The sequence below is a fragment of the Littorina saxatilis genome, linkage group LG17 (assembly GCF_037325665.1).
Source record: "Littorina saxatilis isolate snail1 linkage group LG17, US_GU_Lsax_2.0, whole genome shotgun sequence".
In the NCBI taxonomy this organism is placed as follows: domain Eukaryota; kingdom Metazoa; phylum Mollusca; class Gastropoda; order Littorinimorpha; family Littorinidae; genus Littorina; species Littorina saxatilis.
The window spans coordinates 21411940-21430513 of NC_090261.1; the positions used below are offsets into that span (position 1 = coordinate 21411940).

The 18574-nt window shown below is 41.9% G+C and overlaps 1 long non-coding RNA gene across 1 annotated transcript; it reads right to left on the bottom strand.

Moving 5' to 3' along the window:
• Nucleotides 1-430: 430 nt before the first annotated feature.
• Nucleotides 431-11190, bottom strand: LOC138952617 (uncharacterized). Its single transcript, XR_011451394.1, has 3 exons — nucleotides 10974-11190; nucleotides 10454-10493; nucleotides 431-1230 (listed from the first exon to the last, which is right to left on the bottom strand). It is a non-coding gene; the product is annotated as an uncharacterized lncRNA (long non-coding RNA).
• Nucleotides 11191-18574: the final 7384 nt, after the last annotated feature.

Consider the following 18574-nt stretch of genomic DNA (forward strand, 5'->3'; position numbering starts at 1 on the left):
GTAGGAGGGGGGGGGGGTGAGGAAGCAGAGCGGAAGGCGGAATGACGTATACGTGCGTGTGCGTGTGTGTGTGTGCGTGTGTGTTTGCATATAATTATGTTTGAGTTTGCTGTGTGTGTGTCTGTCTGTTAGTTGTTCTGTTTAAGTGTCTGTTTCTCAGCGGCCTTTCTGTTTGTCTGTCTGAATATGAGCGTGCGTTCGTACGCGTGAGCACCACGTTCATCAACAAGCAAATCGCACGTTTTCGTGTCTGTACACCCATTCCTTTCCATCTGCTAACCTCGTGCACATCGTTCACTGTCGCTGCACCGATGAGTCATATTATCGCCGGGGTTCACGTGCTGAAAGTCAGTAAGGAAAAGAAAGAGCAGACAAAGAGGCTCAACACACACACACACACACACACTCACACAGAGAACGAACGAACGAACGAACTTTATTACTCAAGGATGGAGATTTTAGGCTGACGCCTAGTCTTACAATCTGTCCCTGCTAAAATAAGACATAAAAATAGAGACAATAAAAGGACAATCATCAATCACAATCATACAGTATTACAAACTACAACATTACCTATACGAATACATAATGCATAACAGAACATTGAAAAGTACATGTATGTCAATAAAATACAAAGGAAAAGAAAAGTCGACTCGCACACACACGCGCGCCGTATGCCTGCAATCACGCTCGCACACAATCCAACACACACTCGCACACACCCCCTCCCCTCCACAAACACCACTCCAGAGAGAGAGAGAGAGAGAGAGAGAGAGAGAGAGAGAGAGAGACACGCACACGCACTCAATACCTGTGCAGAGGCTTTTTATGTAACAGTAGGTGTGTAGATAAGACAGAGATCTGTCGGCAGCCACTCTGGCCCCTTGGATACGCCAAACACGCCCGGAGTCTGGCATCCGAATCTGGTGCCAAACAGCTGATAGAGCAGAGAATGCTGATAGTGATAGGAGTGTAATGTTTGTTGTCTGTTCAATTGACAGGGTTTTTTAAGTGGTTTTTTTCGGCAAGCGCACTTGATTGCTTGCTGTCTAAATCGACGGGCCAACGCGCATCGTAAAATATTGGAAGATATCATCTTTACAGCTTCTCTGGCGAGACAGCAGAATAAGGCGATTCTTCAGTTGCATACTTGCACTCGGACGGCGTTGTGTTGTAAGAAAGGCCAGCATCGATCCCCACTGTCGCCATCTTGTTAGCCTCCCTTCTGACCTATCAACCAACCAAACAACCAATCAATCAACCAACCAATCACTAAACCAATCAATCACCACTATAGAGCCTTCATTTACAAGGGACAGAGAGCCGAAATGACTCTGTGCAACTTTTGAAAGAAAATGATTCACCAAAAACTAACAACAACAACAACAACAACAACAACAACAACAACAACAGAAAAGAACTTTATGAGACAAGAGATAAGGAAAGATCAAAGAAACTGGAAGACTTCGTAAGATAAGATTAGCCAAGCCGGCGAATAACATCATTGCAACACTTGTAAACAATGCATTAGCCCATGGAATTCAACTGGTTCCACACGAACTGCAGTTTGCACGTGCATGTACTCCCACTATCTGCGCACCACACAGCGTTACAGTGTATGCAAAAACACGCAGCCAGGAAGTAAAGATAGCTGCTGCAGTCAGACACACAAAGATATTAAGCGAGTCAGAACAGTTATCGCCTTAACGCCCTCTCCCCCTGTCTGGCTTTTAATGTCATTGGGTTTGAATTTTTTTTTTGAAAGAAAATGTCATTTTTGAAAAATTAAAGAGTGAACTGATTTTTGGGGTTAAAGTCTTCATTTTAGATCGTCAGTTGCACTTTTAAAGGTTGATTTTTCATTGCGTTGCGGGAAGTTAAGTTAAAAGTTATTTGATGTTCGCCGCACGTCTTCTCTCATGCACTGATTGTACATGTGGTTACTGCAAGTGGTTTGATAGAAAGAGAATTCTACGCACCAGTGGCCAATCAGTAGACAACCTTGAGATAGGGGACTCAGAACTAGTCATCGTATCTCTATATGGAGGGGGAGGGGGAGAGGGGGGAAGAGGTGGAACTGCATTTAGATCGCTTTATTCGAGCGAATCTCAACAACAAAACAAAAACACAAAATCATTATTATCCAGTTTGCATTCATAGAACATGTTGTGTAGCCTTTCTGGTGCAGTTCTCATTAGAGGGAGTATATGTCAGCACGCGCAGTGATAAGATATATCAAAGGGCTCAAAGTCTTAATTGTCATTTTTGGCGTTAGTGTGATGACTTTTCAGACGCCTTAGGCCGGCCACTATCCGTAAACAGCGCGGAACATCATCCTCAAACAGATCGGAAACGTGCCAAACACTCCAGACACACTATTAGAAGTTAGGATTGCACTTATGTGTTAACTTCAGCTTGAGAAGCCCCCCAAAACCCGACACAGATTTACCAAACCCGGCGTGACCGTTGAAGAAAATATCGGCTCCGAGGATCAAGAAAAGCTAAAAACTGTTTATCATTTAATAATAATAATAATACTAATGGACATTTATATAGCGCTTCTCCACAGCTCGAAGCGCTTTACAAGTTCAATTTACAAGTTCAATCAAAAACTCAACACAATATATATACACAACAAATACGATTTGTCTCAGATGAAAAGGAAAATACTCATCAAAGAGCACATAATAATTACATGTTTGCATAAAATACAAAAATCACATTTTTTCGCAGCGCAGCACAGTGCACAGTCAAAAAACACGCAAACAAACACATACAACAGACAAAATGCTCACAACAAGCACACATGCACAAACACACATTAGCGATGTCCAATCAGCTGAAGGCCAGTCAGTGTGAGATGGTCAGCAACACAAGCCAGCGTCTTTCAAGTTTTGCACGCGCAGTATGTAGCAGACTTTATTTTGTCTCATGTAAACTGGGCGAGAGTTTCTCGCCTCTGTCTTCTTTTAGCAAACATTGACGTTGGTCGCCACACACTTCGACGTGATCTGACATGTTGCAACTTAACTGCAAGCGTGTACAGTTAGTACTTTAGTACTAGCTGGTACCTCCGACAATCCGTGTAACCTTAAACTTATCTTGGTTACGTAATAAACACTTTCGCTTGAGTTCGTGTCCCTACTTTTCATTTTCAGTGCTATTGTATTGTGATTTACTTGATTAAATCTTGGTAAGCCCAACTGCAAGCGTGTTGAACTCTGCTGATCGGCAATAATAGACTTTAGTTTAACCATAGACCAAATAGCCTGGACCGCCAACTCGTCACGTGACCCTTCGAGGTTACGACTCTCGACTTTCAGGGGCGCGTCACGTCCGGTTTAAAAGGCTAGCGATTCGAAGACAGTGGAAAGAAAGCACGCTCCAGTTATTTGTGACAATGGGAGGTGACAATGAACTGGATTTTCCAAAACTCCAAACTAAACTTAACAAAACTCATCGAAAAACATGTTCCATATGCACTTTTGCTGAGTTTATTTTAGCATTTTCAGAATTTACCTCGGCAACTTCGTCCATGTTTACAATCGACACCGGATATGACGTCCCCCTGATTTCTGAAAGGCCACGAGAGGCCGCTACCTCGTAATAGAGATATAGAGCGGAGAGAGAGCTAGTTGGCGGTCCAGGATAAATGGTCTATGGTTAGCCCAACTGCAAGCGTGTTGAACTCTGCTGATCGGCAATAATAGACTTTAGTTTAACAAAGAGGTCAGAAAAAAGAACACCTTTTCCCGTTTTCTATCGTGAACTCCTCGTTACTGTTAACCTAATCAGAAACTTATCTGTTCAGCTTTTCTTTTGCGAGGTAATTTTCTATTTTCAGACTGATATTACTACTTAGTTGCCGGTTAGATGTAATCACACACTAATTAATTATTCGTCCATTTAATCAAATGAAGATCCTCTCAGGCGAATGTTGGGTTTACTCGGCTGGCTGAATAGCAAATGCAGGATTACATTTGATTTACCCCGAAACGAGAATAGAATCTGATCAATCTCTCAGGAGATTGTGCAGTTTTTTTAATCCGACGCCGACTGAATTGTAATTGCCACCACCGTGACCCCCACCCCCCCTCCCAACCCCCTCACTCCCTTCCCTCACCACCCCTCCATAGTTCTGCACTTTACCTGCAAGTGTCAATGAAATGGGAGACACTGATAAATGCAGACAGGTAGCAAGTGTCACTGGGTTCCCAAACCCTGCTTACCAACAGTCCCACGCCAGACAGAGATACGTTGTCTCGGCTAAAGCACATGTCTTGCATTTGTGGATTAAATATGCCTAATTGAGTTTTAGCAGGTGCATTTCAATCATTATCATGCCTCGTTTCGTGTTTTTTGCTTTAAATTTTCTATCCAACTCTATCTTCCCCCTCTTCTCACAGAAGATTAATGATTTCCACATGCGAAGTTTCCGACACTCACTTCATTCAGGGCATGCTGATCCTTATTTGAAAACAGATGTTTTATCAGCTGTGCGTGAACTTTGACAAACACGATGAAAAACGTTTACCTCATTACAGCAGTGTGTGTACATGTAGTACGCATTAAAAATCTGGCCGCTAAAAGAAGTGGCATCAAAAGTTGACACCTGTGTTATTACACCCCCGGTATAGGGGTGTGTATAGGATTCGGTCGATGTGTTTGTTTGTTTGTGTTCGCATATAGATCTCAAGAATGAACGGACCGATCGTCACCAAACTTGGTGAACAGGTTCTATACATTCCTGAGACGGTCCTTACAAAAATTGGGACCAGTCAAACACACGGTTAGGGAGTTATTGGTGGATTAAGATTCTACAAGGACTTATAGAGGGACATATTAATGGTCAAAGGGAAATAACCTTCTCAGTTGGTGGCAGTGAGAATGGTTATTTCCCTTTGACCAACGGGGGTGTTTTTCCTACCTCGGAGGAATTTCTTGTTTTTTCAGAATTTCTATACCCAGACAAAAATTTGACTTGGGTTTCCGGCACACTTTTTGGATTGGAATGTTCTTTTACACGGGTCATTTTCAATCGTTCAAATAAGGGGAACCATACAACGGCAGTTCTGTTCTCTTCACCACAAAAGGAAAAAACCCAACCCTTTTCAGGTACTAACATGCCAGCAGTGTTGATACTATAACAATGACCATGCCCTCAATCAGCTTATGGCCGACGAGCCAAATGCAAACAGTAGCCGTATTCCTCCTCGGAATCCCGAAGAATAAGAAATAAGCAATCAAGCAACCAACAATCCCAGCTAACCAACCAGATTACGAAGGCAAAAATTACGACTTCTCAAAAGTTTGCAATAGCCGCTGCAAAAAGACGTCCAACTTCTCGGTCATTCTGAGAGAGCTACACTAGTTCTTGAAACAAAATGATCCCTCAAAATTATCTCCCCTGGCAATCTTCTGTCAAATAGCCAAAAGAAAGCAGAAATAGTGGTTGCGTTCATCTCATGCATAGTAATGTATACAACGTGATTGTCTATGCGTTCCCTTGCCTGTGTATAAAGATCGAAGAGGTAGATTTTACCACTGCTTCTAAACTGATAACTTGACCACAAAGTGTTGAGCTGATCTTCAGAGGAATCGACGGACACTGATGTTCCAGAATTAGAAACGTTTTTAACAAAAGTTTACCAATCACACTAACTGACACACGCACAAAATAATAATAAAATAATATACATATAATATAACAATTATAAAAATTAAGAAAGTTTCGATTTCCGTCTCTCAAGAAAATGTGTTAAAGAGTACCAGTCATAATTCAACTCCAACTAATTTTTCTCTCGGGTTATTGTTTCTTCAAGAGACTTGTTTCATTAAAAAAAACCTCATTTATCCGTTAAAACCAGAACATTATGTTCCTGTCCTCCTATAAAAATACTGGTTCTGTAACTTACTTCTTACTCAAAAATATAAGGAATTACCCTTTATTACTATTTGTCAGCTGGGTTTCTTCTTCGTTCACTTTAAAACCGGATAGGTCGAAGTTCCAGTGCTTTTTTTGCATAGTCTATATCTATAATGAAATGTACCATATTATTTTATCGTAGCTCTTACTCTTATAATTTTAACATTTAATCTGTACCTTCCTCCACATGTTATCTTCTATCTGTCGTCTAGACTGAATCAAAAAACATTCTGCGTAAAAACGATCACCACTGAATTTTGAACGTCTAAAAGAGTTTGATTTATTTGACAGCTTTGGCCCTAGTCCTTTTTAAGCGATAACATTCTTTGCATGAATGCTGGGCGTTGCTCATTTGAGTGGCCAAAGTGCTTGGGAGAAAAGCGTTTTTGAATTTCAAGCGTGAAGATTACGCAATGCACCGACCGCCTATCAATGATTTCCTTTGATATGTTTGCAGTGCATGAGATTTATAGCTTAGTGTCAGCTTAAATCATCCAGTAAACAAGCTCTGTGAGCAAACACGCACGTGCAATCATGCCCAAACACACACCAACACAGACGCACAGACGGATAGACATACAAGCACGCGTCTGAAACAGTCAGACACACACACTCACGTACGCACGCGGCCACGCACTCACGAGCGCGCGCACACGCACAGACCCCCGCATGCACGCACGTGTGTGTGTGTGTGTATGTGTGTGTGTGTGTGTGTGTGTGTGTATGTGTGTGTGTGTGTGTGTGTATGTGTGTGTGTGTGTGTGTGTGTAGGTGTGTGTGTATGTGTGTATGTATGTGTGTGTGTGTAGGTGTGTGTGTGTGTGTGTGTGTGTGTTCTCAAGTGTATATTTACATGCACGTGTTTGGCGTCCAGTGCGGTAAATTAACCAGAAATAATCGACCAGGATCGAACTCTTCCAGCCACGCACAAATCACATTGGCGGGGCGTGTACAGCAGAATAGAAAACACCCACCCTTATTCTTGAGCGGGACAAAGTGGCTTCAAGTCTGCCAAAGGGGCGTTTAACGTGCCCTTAAAAAGCCCACAACTTCCCCACTAACGACTGGGGCCCATAAATCACGACGGTTAATCAATCTGCTCATAGATTAGCACTAAAACATGTCGTTCGTTTGCAAATCCACTTCAAGCGTTACCCCCCTGAACTGCCTTCAACAGCGTGGGATCTGTTGAATGGAGGTCCTTTTTGTGATCTTGCAGTAAAGAGTCATGTTCGAAGCGCCGGTCTACAAATGTCGACTTGGTTTTCCCGAGAAAAAAAGAAGAGAGAAGAAGGGAAAGAAAAACAAGTCGCGTAAGGCGAAAATACAACATTTAGTCAAGCTGTCGTACTCACGGAATGAAACTGAACGCACTGCATTTTTTTTCACCAAGACCGTATACTCGTAGCATCGTCAGTCCACCGCTCGTGGCAAAGCCAGTGAAATTGACTAGCCAGAATAGCGCGGTAGTGGTTGCGCTGAGCAGGATACCACGCTTTTCTGTATCTCTGTTCTTTTTAACTTTCTGAGCTTGTTTTTAATTGAAATATATCATATCTATATGTTTTTGGAATCAGGAACCGACAAGGATTAAGATGAATTTTTTTTTAAGGGATTCTGGACATTTAATTTGTATCACAATTTTCATATATTTAATTTTCATAGCTGATTTTTAATCCAAATATGACATATGTACATGTTTTTGGAATTAGAAAATAATGAAGAACATATATACACACACACACACACACATACATACATACACACACACATACATCACGACCCTCGTCTCGATTCCCCGTCTATGTTAAAACATTTAGTTAAAACTTGACTAAATGTAAAAAGGATGAAATAAAGAAAAGAAAAAAAAGGGAAAACTTCAATGACGAAAGCGTGCAAAAGCCAACAGAACTTGCAATAACAGCGGAAGCCGGTGCGCAATGACCTTAATGTTACAAATGACCTTACATCGATAAAAAAAAAAAGAATAAAAAAAAGAAAAGTTTAATGCATAAGCTGCATTGACAACACTTTTTTTTTTGTAAAATCTATTTTATGATATATAATCAGACAAAGGTTCTGGGACGGTGTGTAAAATGGGGAAGTTCAGCGATCATTAACAAGCGTTAACAACAACGACAACAATAACAACAACAACAATAACAATAACAACAACAACAACAACAACAACAACAACTAAAAACAAAAACAAATATTAAAAACCAAGCGTGAGGCAACCGATTTCTAGTTAACAGACATTAAAGATTTCATCAATATGGATAAAATATAACCCCCTCCCCCCTGTTTCCATTCACGGACAGAGGTTACCCATTGAAAATGTAATGTATGTCCACACACCTTGACGCTTGTAAATCGAATAACCTTTTCAAAACTTCCTGTCACGAGGAGGAGATTAAAACAAGTCGCGAAAGGCGAAAATACAACATTTAGTCAAGCTCAGTCGAACTCACAGAATGAAACTGAACGCATTGCATTTTTTCCGCAAGACCGTACACTCGTAGCATCGTCTGTCCACCGCTCGTGGCAAAGGCAGTGAAATGAACAATCCAGAAAAGCGCGGTAGTGGTTGCGCTGAGGAGGATAGCACGCTTTTCTATATTTCTCTATTCTTTTTAACTCTCTGAATGTGTTTTTAATCCAAACATATCATATCTATATGTTTTTGGAATCAGGAACGGACAAGGAATAAGATGAAATTGTTTTTAAATCGATTTCGGAAATTTAATTTTAATCATAATTTTTATATTTTTAATTTTCAGAGCTTGTTTTTAATCCAAATATAACATATTTATATATTTTTGGAATCAGACAATGATGAAGAATACGATAAACGTAATTTTGGATCGTTTTATAAACAAATAATTTTAATTACAATTTTCAGATTTTTAATGACCAAAGTCATTAATTAATTTTTAAGCCTCCAAGCTGAAATGCAATCCTAAAGTCCGGCCTTTGTCAAAGATTGCTTGGCCAAAATTTCGATCAATTTGATTGAAAAATGAGGGTGTGACAGTGCCGCCTCAACTTTTACAAAATGCCGGATATGACGTCATCAAAGACATTTATCGAAAAAATGAAAAACACTTCTGGGGATATCATACCCAGGAACTCTCATGAAAAATTTCATAAAGATCGGTCCAGTAGTTTACTCTGAATCGCTCTACACACACACACACACACACACACACACACACACACACACACACACACACACACACACACACACACACCACGACCCTCGTCTCGATTCCCCCCTCTATGTTAAAACATTTAGTCAAAACTTGACTAAATGTAAAAAGAAGGTTTGGTGAGTCAGCCAACACTGACTCTTGCGTCACAGGACGAATGGTCGCCCTTGTATTTGTATTGCGATCAGAGTTAGCACTCTTTGTGTTCACTGCGGGGGGTACTTGAATAGATTTGAACAGCATGTTTGTGTGAGTGTGTGTGTGTGTGGGGGGGGGGGGAGGGGGGGGGGGGGGGGGGGCAGTAGTAAGGTAACTTTTGGTGACTCAGGTAAACTTCAAAATGTCATGTGAAACTTAATCACACAAAAAAATAAAACCAGGAGACGCGTTGACTCGAAATGTTTGTTCTTTCAGCTTTCCAGGATATTTATTGGCCTTCTGTTCTTGAAAAAAAAACAATCTTCTAAACAGGTTTTGGATTTACTTTCCATTATTGCTCTCTAACGTCTCTGAATAATAGGAGATAAATGTAGGTACTACCTGTTCCTTTTACAGTTCACTCATCATAAACTTACAACCATGTCGATGCAACCAAAAGATATTGCTCTCCTGGTCATTGGAAGAAATAATCAGAGGGATTATCAGAGAGTCAGTTCGGAACGAACAAAAATAACGGGACTTAATCATATCAATTGACATTCAGCCCAAATCAAAGTTATGTCCCAAAGTGTCCATATTTCCATTGAAAGTAATACGAGACAAAAAGGTCTGACGTTGTGTACAAAACAAAAATCGTCTTTGCTGTGTATAACAGAATGTTATATTCGGTTTAATCAACACAATTGATTGTCGTCCAAATGTCGTTACTTTCATGATGAAACCTACCACAGAAAATGTCGCCCCAAAGTCACAAAAACAGAGTAGCATTACAAGTGGACCTGTCCCATTCACTGTCTGTAGTCTGGATCAAATAAGGGGCAAGTCAGACGGTTTTTTCGGACCAACGCGAAATGCCGCTGACAAACCTGACGACAGCGACTCTGTGACTTCGGGACGCCAGGGGCTGACTTCTCCACCCCGTTATGTCCACACACACACACCCGACAAAGATCTACCCGCTTTGACAGCCAACATCGCACAGCACCACGAATTGTGTTAGGTCTACATGCACTTGCATTCAGGCAGGAGAGCTACACAAGTATACGAGTTTCAGTGCCTGGCAGTGGGGTACATCTTTTACTTCCTCTTTACACTCATTTGCTGTTGTGTTATTCTCATCTGTTTAGGACGGAACACAATTAAACTACTTTTCTTTTACCTTGATTGTGTAGCGCTTTCAGCAGGCTCTTTCTGCATTTCTGCAATTTATACAAATCATGTATTGTTATTGTCATTATAATTGTTTTCGGCAGTCGGCAGAACGCCAATACTACTTTGACATCGCACAAAAATGGGCCGTCACTGAATCGGCAGGGCTGCCGACCTGTTAGGGTGGTCAAATGGTGACCTCAAGGCTTCTGACATTCAGGTGCACTGAGCCACTAGGGCTTTCAGTCATGCCTCAGGCATCTATTCACCCCAGCCCCATCCCCTGACCCACCCCAATCGCTCACACCGCTTGTTCTTGTTTTCATTTGTTTAAATATCATGCATTTACAATATCGTCCGCCACATTACTCGTTTGTTATCTTGTTGTGCTCCTTTATTATAACAGTCAATTATGGCTTTGTATATATATATACTGCAACTGAATAAAAACTGTTCAAACCAATCGCTCACACCTACACACCATCTGCTCGACCAACCGCAGGCAGGAAAGAAGAGTTTACCCTACTTACTGTACCACACGTGCACGTGAAAAGGTCGTGTGTTCGCGTGAGGTGAACTAATATCCGTTTTGGTCCGTCAAATCTGCATCCCCGCTCACATCTTTTCCCCAGCCTGGCTCGCTGACTTTTACCTCCATTTTGTGACGTTCTTCGCATTTCTGCAATTACGTCATGGTATGCAAACAACAGCAGACTGCACACGACGAGAAAAGGCCTCAGACGAATCGAGACCGGGGCAAAGCCACCCAGTGTCGGGGGCTAATTCCTGCTTATCCCAGAGGAAACAAACTGACGGGGAAAAAGGATATTTCCTGCCGCTGTAGAAACTACCAAATGACCGTAGAGTGCTCGCGGATATTCTTCTCGCCTTTAATTGAGGATAACTAACCAAAGCTACTTAAAGTCGTCAGTATTTAATTTTTTTTTTGGAGGGGGGGGGGGGGAGTGGGGAGGGGGGAGGGGATAAATAACAGAGTGTTTCCTCACAACAGAAACACTGCAGAAGCAAGATACGAAGATTTAACTAAATCAATATTTTCTGCATTTACGATTCATTCAATAACATGGACAGCTTCTATATTTATAAGAATTCCATCTATTGATAGTCATGCACTCTGATCAGATAAACTAGTTGACAGGTGTGCCGAAATGCAGGTAAAGAGAACATCCAATATTTTGTCTGTGGTCAACGGTCGTGATAGTACATAAAACAATGGCTAAGGGGGCCCTTCGGCATATACCCTCTTTAATCAGGCATCCTGTGCTGAATAGACTCCAAAGGCAGAGTCAGACCCCTTCGTGTTTAATATTCATTCAGTGTTTTGTCGGTGTGGGGGGTTGTCATGCATTTCTGACCTATGTGGCATTCTTGTTTGCATTCAACGCATGTTCCAGCTGCACACAGCGTCAAGTGGGAAACTGCAGTCGCTGCCAATCGCTGTAAGGGGAGAAAGAAACAAGTCGCGTAAGGCGAAAATACAATATTTAGTCAAGTAGCTGTCGAACTCACAGAATGAAACTGAACGCAATGCCATTTTTCAGCAAGACCGTATACTCGTAGCATCGTCAGTCCACCGCTCATGGCAAAGGCAGTGAAATTGACAAGAAGAGCGGGGTAGTAGTTGCACTAAGAAGGATAGCACGCTTTTCTGTACCTCTCTTTGTTTTAACTTTCTGAGCGTGTTTTTAATCCAAACATATCATATCTATATGTTTTTGGAATCAGGAACCGACAAGGAATAAGATGAAAGTGTTTTTAAATTGATTTCGACAATTTAATTTTGATAATAATTTTTATATATTTAATTTTCAGAGCTTATTTTTAATCCAAATAGAACATATTTATATGTTTTTGGAATCAGAAAATGATGGAGAATAAGATGAACGTAAATTTGGATCGTTTTATAAATTTTTATTTTTTTTTACAATTTTCAGATTTTTAATGACCAAAGTCATTAATTAATTTTTAAGCCACCAAGCTGAAATGCAATACCGAAGTCCGGGCTTCGTCGAAGATTACTTGACCAAAATTTCAACCAATTTGGTTGAAAAATGAGGGCGTGATAGTGCCGCCTCAACTTTCACGAAAAGCCAGATATGACGTCATAAAAGACATTTATCAAAAAAATGAAAAAAACGTTCGGGGATTTCATACCCAGGAACTCTCATGTCAAATTTCATAAAGATCGGTCCAGTAGTTTAGTCTGAATCGCTCTACACACACACACAGACAGACACACACACACACACACATGCACGCACATACACCACGACCCTCGTCTCGATTCCCCCCTCTACGTTAAAACATTTAGTCAAAACTTGACTAAATGTAAAAACCCGTATGTGTCAAAAACAGGCAAAACAAAGTTGAACACAACAAAACACATACACACGCATCCGCACCCGCACGCCCGCAAGCGCGCGCACAAGCAAGCAAGCACACACACACACACACGCACGTACGCACGTACGCACGCACGCACGCCCGCATGCCCGCACGCACACACACACACACACACACACACACACACACACAAACGATAAAGGACACAATGTCATACTCTTGGTTTGGGGGTAGATGCGAAGCATCTCCCCAAAGCACTTCGTCAACTGAACGTGAACTGAAGACACAAGTTTCCAAGTTATGTTAACGCATATTAAAACCCAAAGACTCAGGGTTTAGGATGAACGTAGGTCACCTATCACTGACGTACTTTAACATTTTAAATGACCGATCGTTCTGATTGGCAATTGCTCAAGTAACCTATTGACCTCATGACATGATAGTCCAGGATCGAAAAGTTTGATCCACTGGACATTAGGATGAATCGTCTCGTTTTTCGATTGACCCTGGCCTTCGGCTCACGGGGTGGACTGTCCAAGAATCGTTGAAAACGTCAGGGTTGTGTTGAGCCTTGTAAACCCGAGATTTGTAGAAATGGTTTTAGGTTCGACCTAATTTGTATAAAGTTTTTTTTACATTTTTACAAATCACGGGTTAACAAGCCTTCCTCGGGGATGTTTTAAGGGCACACTCCTTCTCGTGAAAACAGTTCTGCTCAACATCTCAGATCTAGCCAGAATTGTACGTGGGATAAGTCCATCCTTCCACTTGGTCATATACCCAACGTCAACACCCTCACTGATTGCTGGTTGAAAACGACGTTTAACACCAAATAAAGAAAGAAAGAAAGACTGATTGCTGTGGTGAGTTGGGACTTGTTTGAAGAAAAAAAAATTCTTCTGAAAAAGCCATTAAGTAGCTTCCACGAAATCAATTCATCAAAAGATTCGACGATACACAGAGAGCAACCAGGCTGTTCATTGTTGGTATATGACCAAATGGAAGGATGATCTTAGAGCAACCAGGCTGTTCATTGTTGGTATATGACCAAGTGGAAGGATGATCTTAGAGCAACCAGGCTGTTCATTGTTGGTATATGACCAAGTGGAAGGATGATCTTAGAGCAACCAGGCTGTTCATTGTTGGTATATGACCAAGTGGAAGGATGATCTTAGAGCAACCAGGCTGTTCATTGTTGGTATATGACCAAGTGGAAGGATGATCTTAGAGCAACCAGGCTGTTCATTGTTGGTATATGACCAAATGGAAGGATGATCTTAGAGCAACCAGGCTGTTCATTGTTGGTATATGACCAAGTGGAAGGATAGACTTATCCCATGTACAAGCCTGTCTGAATCTGAGATGTTGAGCAGAACTATTTTCACGAGAAGGAGTGTACTTTTAAGCGACATTTGACTAAAGAACGCCCACAGATGACCATCTGTGGTTGACCTACACGTGTTTTCTAGAGCCTTGGGTGACTTGACCAACCAACTTACGAAACGAGCAACAGAGACGACTTTCAACCACATTCAACTGACTCTGACGTTGCCTGTCGTCACAGTATGGCAGTCACGTGCAAGAAAACGCGCGTCACGTACCAACGACACGGTGTGACAGTGTTCAGCTGTCACGCACAGACAGCGTGACAAAAACATGACGTACTCACGCGTCGTTATAACGGATTAGTATACAAAACAGATAAAGGCCAACGGATGCTGATTTGACCTGACGTGGCTTTATGAAGGTCACACTTTGGGTCACGCGGTGTGCGAGTCCTTTGTGACCTTATTTGACATAGTGGGCGTGTCATAATGGATAGCCAGGCTTTGCTTTCCCCTAACGTGACATCAAACCTGGACTGGACTTAAGCAGTTAAAGGGGCATTGTTCACGGAATCTTTACGTCAAGCAGAAGCAATGTGTTTGTCTTACGAACCAGTAATATCACACGTACTCCCATTAGATAAGTTGAGTTCGAAGCAACGTGAGTCGGGAAAGCGTGGTTTAAAAGTAAAGGAAATAACGGTCCAAAATTAGCGTTTGTGTGCGTGTGTGTGTGTGTGTGTGTGTGTGTGTGTAGTGTGTGTGTATGCGCGTGCACCGGTACTAGTGCGAGTGTTGCAGTGTGTGTGAGTGCGTGTGTGTGTGTGTGTGTGTGTGTGTGCGCGCGCGTGTGTGTGTGTGTGCGCGCGCGCGCGTGTGTGTGTGTGCGCGCGCGTGTGTGTGTGTGTGTGTGTGTGTGTGTGTGTAGAGAGGCGTGGCGTCTTTTCTTTGCCTTACTTGAAAGAACAAACGGCTGAATTTCAAGTGCCTTACAAACACCCGGACTTCCAACATTGCAGCATTATATCATATGACTAAGTCAGCAACCTTTGTGGCAGTCTTTTGGCCCAAAAAAAGTTCGTCCCTGAAACACTTTTACGGGCTAAAAATATCCGTCTCAACAGCGAAGACTGCTTTGTGTGTGTTTGTGTGACGAGATCCTAAGAACGTCTACGGGTAATTATGTTGACACGGCGTGCTGACAAACAGGCCTTCATGTGGTAGCCATAATTCATGGATTGGTCTATGAGTCTCGCTCCTCAAGAGAGAGAGAGAGGGAGGGAGAGCGAGAGAGAGAGAGAGAGGAGGAGGGAGAGAGAGAGAGAGAGAGAGAGAGAGAGAGACAGAGAGAGAGAGACAGAGACAGAGAGAGGAGAGAGAGAGAGAGAGAGAAAGCGAGAGAGAGGGAGATCGAGAGAGACAGCGAGAGAGAGGGAGAAAGACAGACAGACAGACAGAAAGACAAGCAGACAGACAGACAGACAGACACTGACAGAAAGAGAAAAAGAGACGGGCAGAGACGGACAGAGACAGATAGATGACAGGAAAACAATACAACAAAAACATAAACGCAAGATTAGCAGGCTTGTGTGTTGTACGTGTCGGAATGTTGTGCCGATGGTGTTTATGAGTTGTATAACCAAACCTTATGGTTCCATTAATAACCGCCTGTCCAAATCTCTGTCACTCCCGATGACCTTGTATCCTTGTCTTGATAGTTGGGCGTGGAGCTTTGAGCGTTTCAATGCTGGGTAAAAAAATGTGCTGAGAGTGTTTATCAAGAGCGCGATTTAACCTTAACATGCGTACTACTACTGCAACCCATGTTGATAATCATGCCGTTAATGCATGCGCATAGCTACACTTGTTTTCGCGCGCTTGACACGCTCGATCTGAGGACAGCGTTTGGATGGAAAGTGTGGAGATAATTACATGTAAGTCTTCAGCGGCTCCAACGGATGACTTAATGATTTCCAGATACTGCATGTTGGATTTTAAGTGAATCGTCCAAAAATCGTAAGCTGTTGGGAAGATGAAAATGAATGCCGATATTCTTAGTAACCAGCTAGTTATACTTCGTTCTATCAACAACAACAGAACAAAAAAACAAAAAACACCGTTATTGGAATATTGGGACTTCGTTCTTAGTTTCAGTGCAGTCAGTTTTCAAACACGTTCCTCAGAACAAAGATAGAAAGAAAGAAACAAACAAATAAACAAACAAACAACGAAAAATAATAACAAACAAACAAACAAACAAACAAACAAACACAAGTCTTGGATAGGCCCACTGATTAACGGGGTCAGCAGTCTAAGTACATTTCTGTTCGTGCACTACATTCGACACATGACTTTGTGAAACAACCGCTACAAAGAAGGAATTTCTTGAGCGGACATTTAAAAGGAAATAGCGACCCTTAAACTGCACTTGGACATGATTGTGATGTCAAGCGTGCTTTGTTTTTAAATGAGTTTTCCCACACTTTGATTACAATGCTCTGAAACTGAGTAGTGTTCACAAATTCAAAAGGTCCGCCAATGTGGAAAATCCACACATATTACGGTGCATGTCGATAAATTATGAGTCACTGGCCACAGTAAAGCTGACTGTGTTCCGGCTATTTGCTGCATGTAACTTTCATCTCTCAGGATGCACAATACTAGAATTAGTTCAAAACGGATAAGCTACTTAAGTCACACGTAAACAATAACCTTTGTAGATGCAACTATGCAAACTAAGAGGCGAGGCAGGGCGGGGATGTAGCTCAGTCGGTAGCGCGCTGGATCCAGTTGGCCGCTGTCGGTGTGAGTTCGTCCCCACGTTCGGCGAGAGATTTATTTCTCAGAGTCAACTTTGTGTGCAGACTCTCCTCGGTGTCCGAACACCCCCGTGTGTACACGCAAGCACAAGACCAAGTGCGCACGAAAAAGATCCTGTAATCCATGTCAGAGTTCGGTGGGTTATAGAAACACGAAAATACCCAGCATGCTTCCTCCGAAAGCGGCGTATGGCTGCCTAAATGGCGGGGTAAAAACGGTCATACACGTAAAAGCCGTGGGAGTTTCAGCCCATGAACGAACAAACAAACAGAGGCGAGGCAAACAGATTTAAATTTAACAATCGATGCTGTAATCAGTACGAATGTTTAAGAGTCAAACGGTTGGACAGTTCAGCGCGGGAAACCAACAAAATCATAAGACGTGTTCTCTCACGATTCAAACTCTTTTATTAATATGAAGTGACTCACACTTCAGCGTTTTGCCGACCACAAACGCAAAACGACACCCACGAAATACACATAACCTTAGACTGAAAAATAGAACACCGTGGTTCATTTATTTCAGTCAACGCAATACAAAGAAAGTGTTGACCCCATTGAGATTTAAATATAGAAAGTTCAACGTTTCCCATGGCACATCGAAACCGCAGGAAACTGGCAAGGATGTGATGATATCCACGCTCGCATCCTCCGTAGCTCTGTATTACGACGATCACAAGCATCTCTTTCCTGCACTGAGAGGAACTAGACTTCCACCACTCTGTACTCCAACTTCACTATTGATGGAATGGAATGCGAGTCATGCAGCGTACTACGCGAGAAAAGAGGGGCAATTGTACACAATTATCAAAATAATGCACTTTCGGTTGGGTGTGGGCCAGCATTCAGGTCACTGAAAATGCAGGTCACTGAAATTGGTTTAAGTGTTGCGACAGGGTTTTTTCCCGCGCAAACTATGTTATGATGGAGACCAACATGCAAGGGTCTGTTGGGCTTTTACATGGGTTAAGAGCTTCCTTCGACTTGTACACAAGAAAAATAAAAACAATAGCAGACATATTATTGTCCATTGAAATGAGTGCATTAAAGCTTTGCTCCGTCGGGCTTCAATACGGCTTTGGTCGGGCGTCAATCATCCACGATCATCACCTCGAATTTTTTTTTTTTAAATTTTTTTTTTTTACGAACGCACACTTGATCAGCTGGCTTAACAAACGTGCAAGTTGCCAAGTATGAATGCGATATATATACGTTTTGAATAGAAATAAAAGGTAAATACCCCTTGAATAATAAGGACCAATAGACGACGACAGCTTTCTAAGAAAGTGCGAGTGCAAGCTATTTATTATCAGTCTTGGCAAATACCCAAATTAAAACAAAACGAATAACTTACGAACGTAGATTTGACCGGTTGGCTTTACACGTTTTGAATAGACAGGTAAATATCCGTTGAACAACAGCTTACTTTTCTAGGATCGTAAGCTCTGTTATCAGTCTTGGCATTTAACCAAAGCAAGCGCAAATATTTTCAGCTGATAAGAACGGCTGTATGAACATTGTAGATTGACTATTTGACATTAATGTTCACATTTAAAAAAAAAAATTAATCAATCAATAAACACGTGATAACGAACATGGTAACTGTGTGTTTTCTGTTTTTGT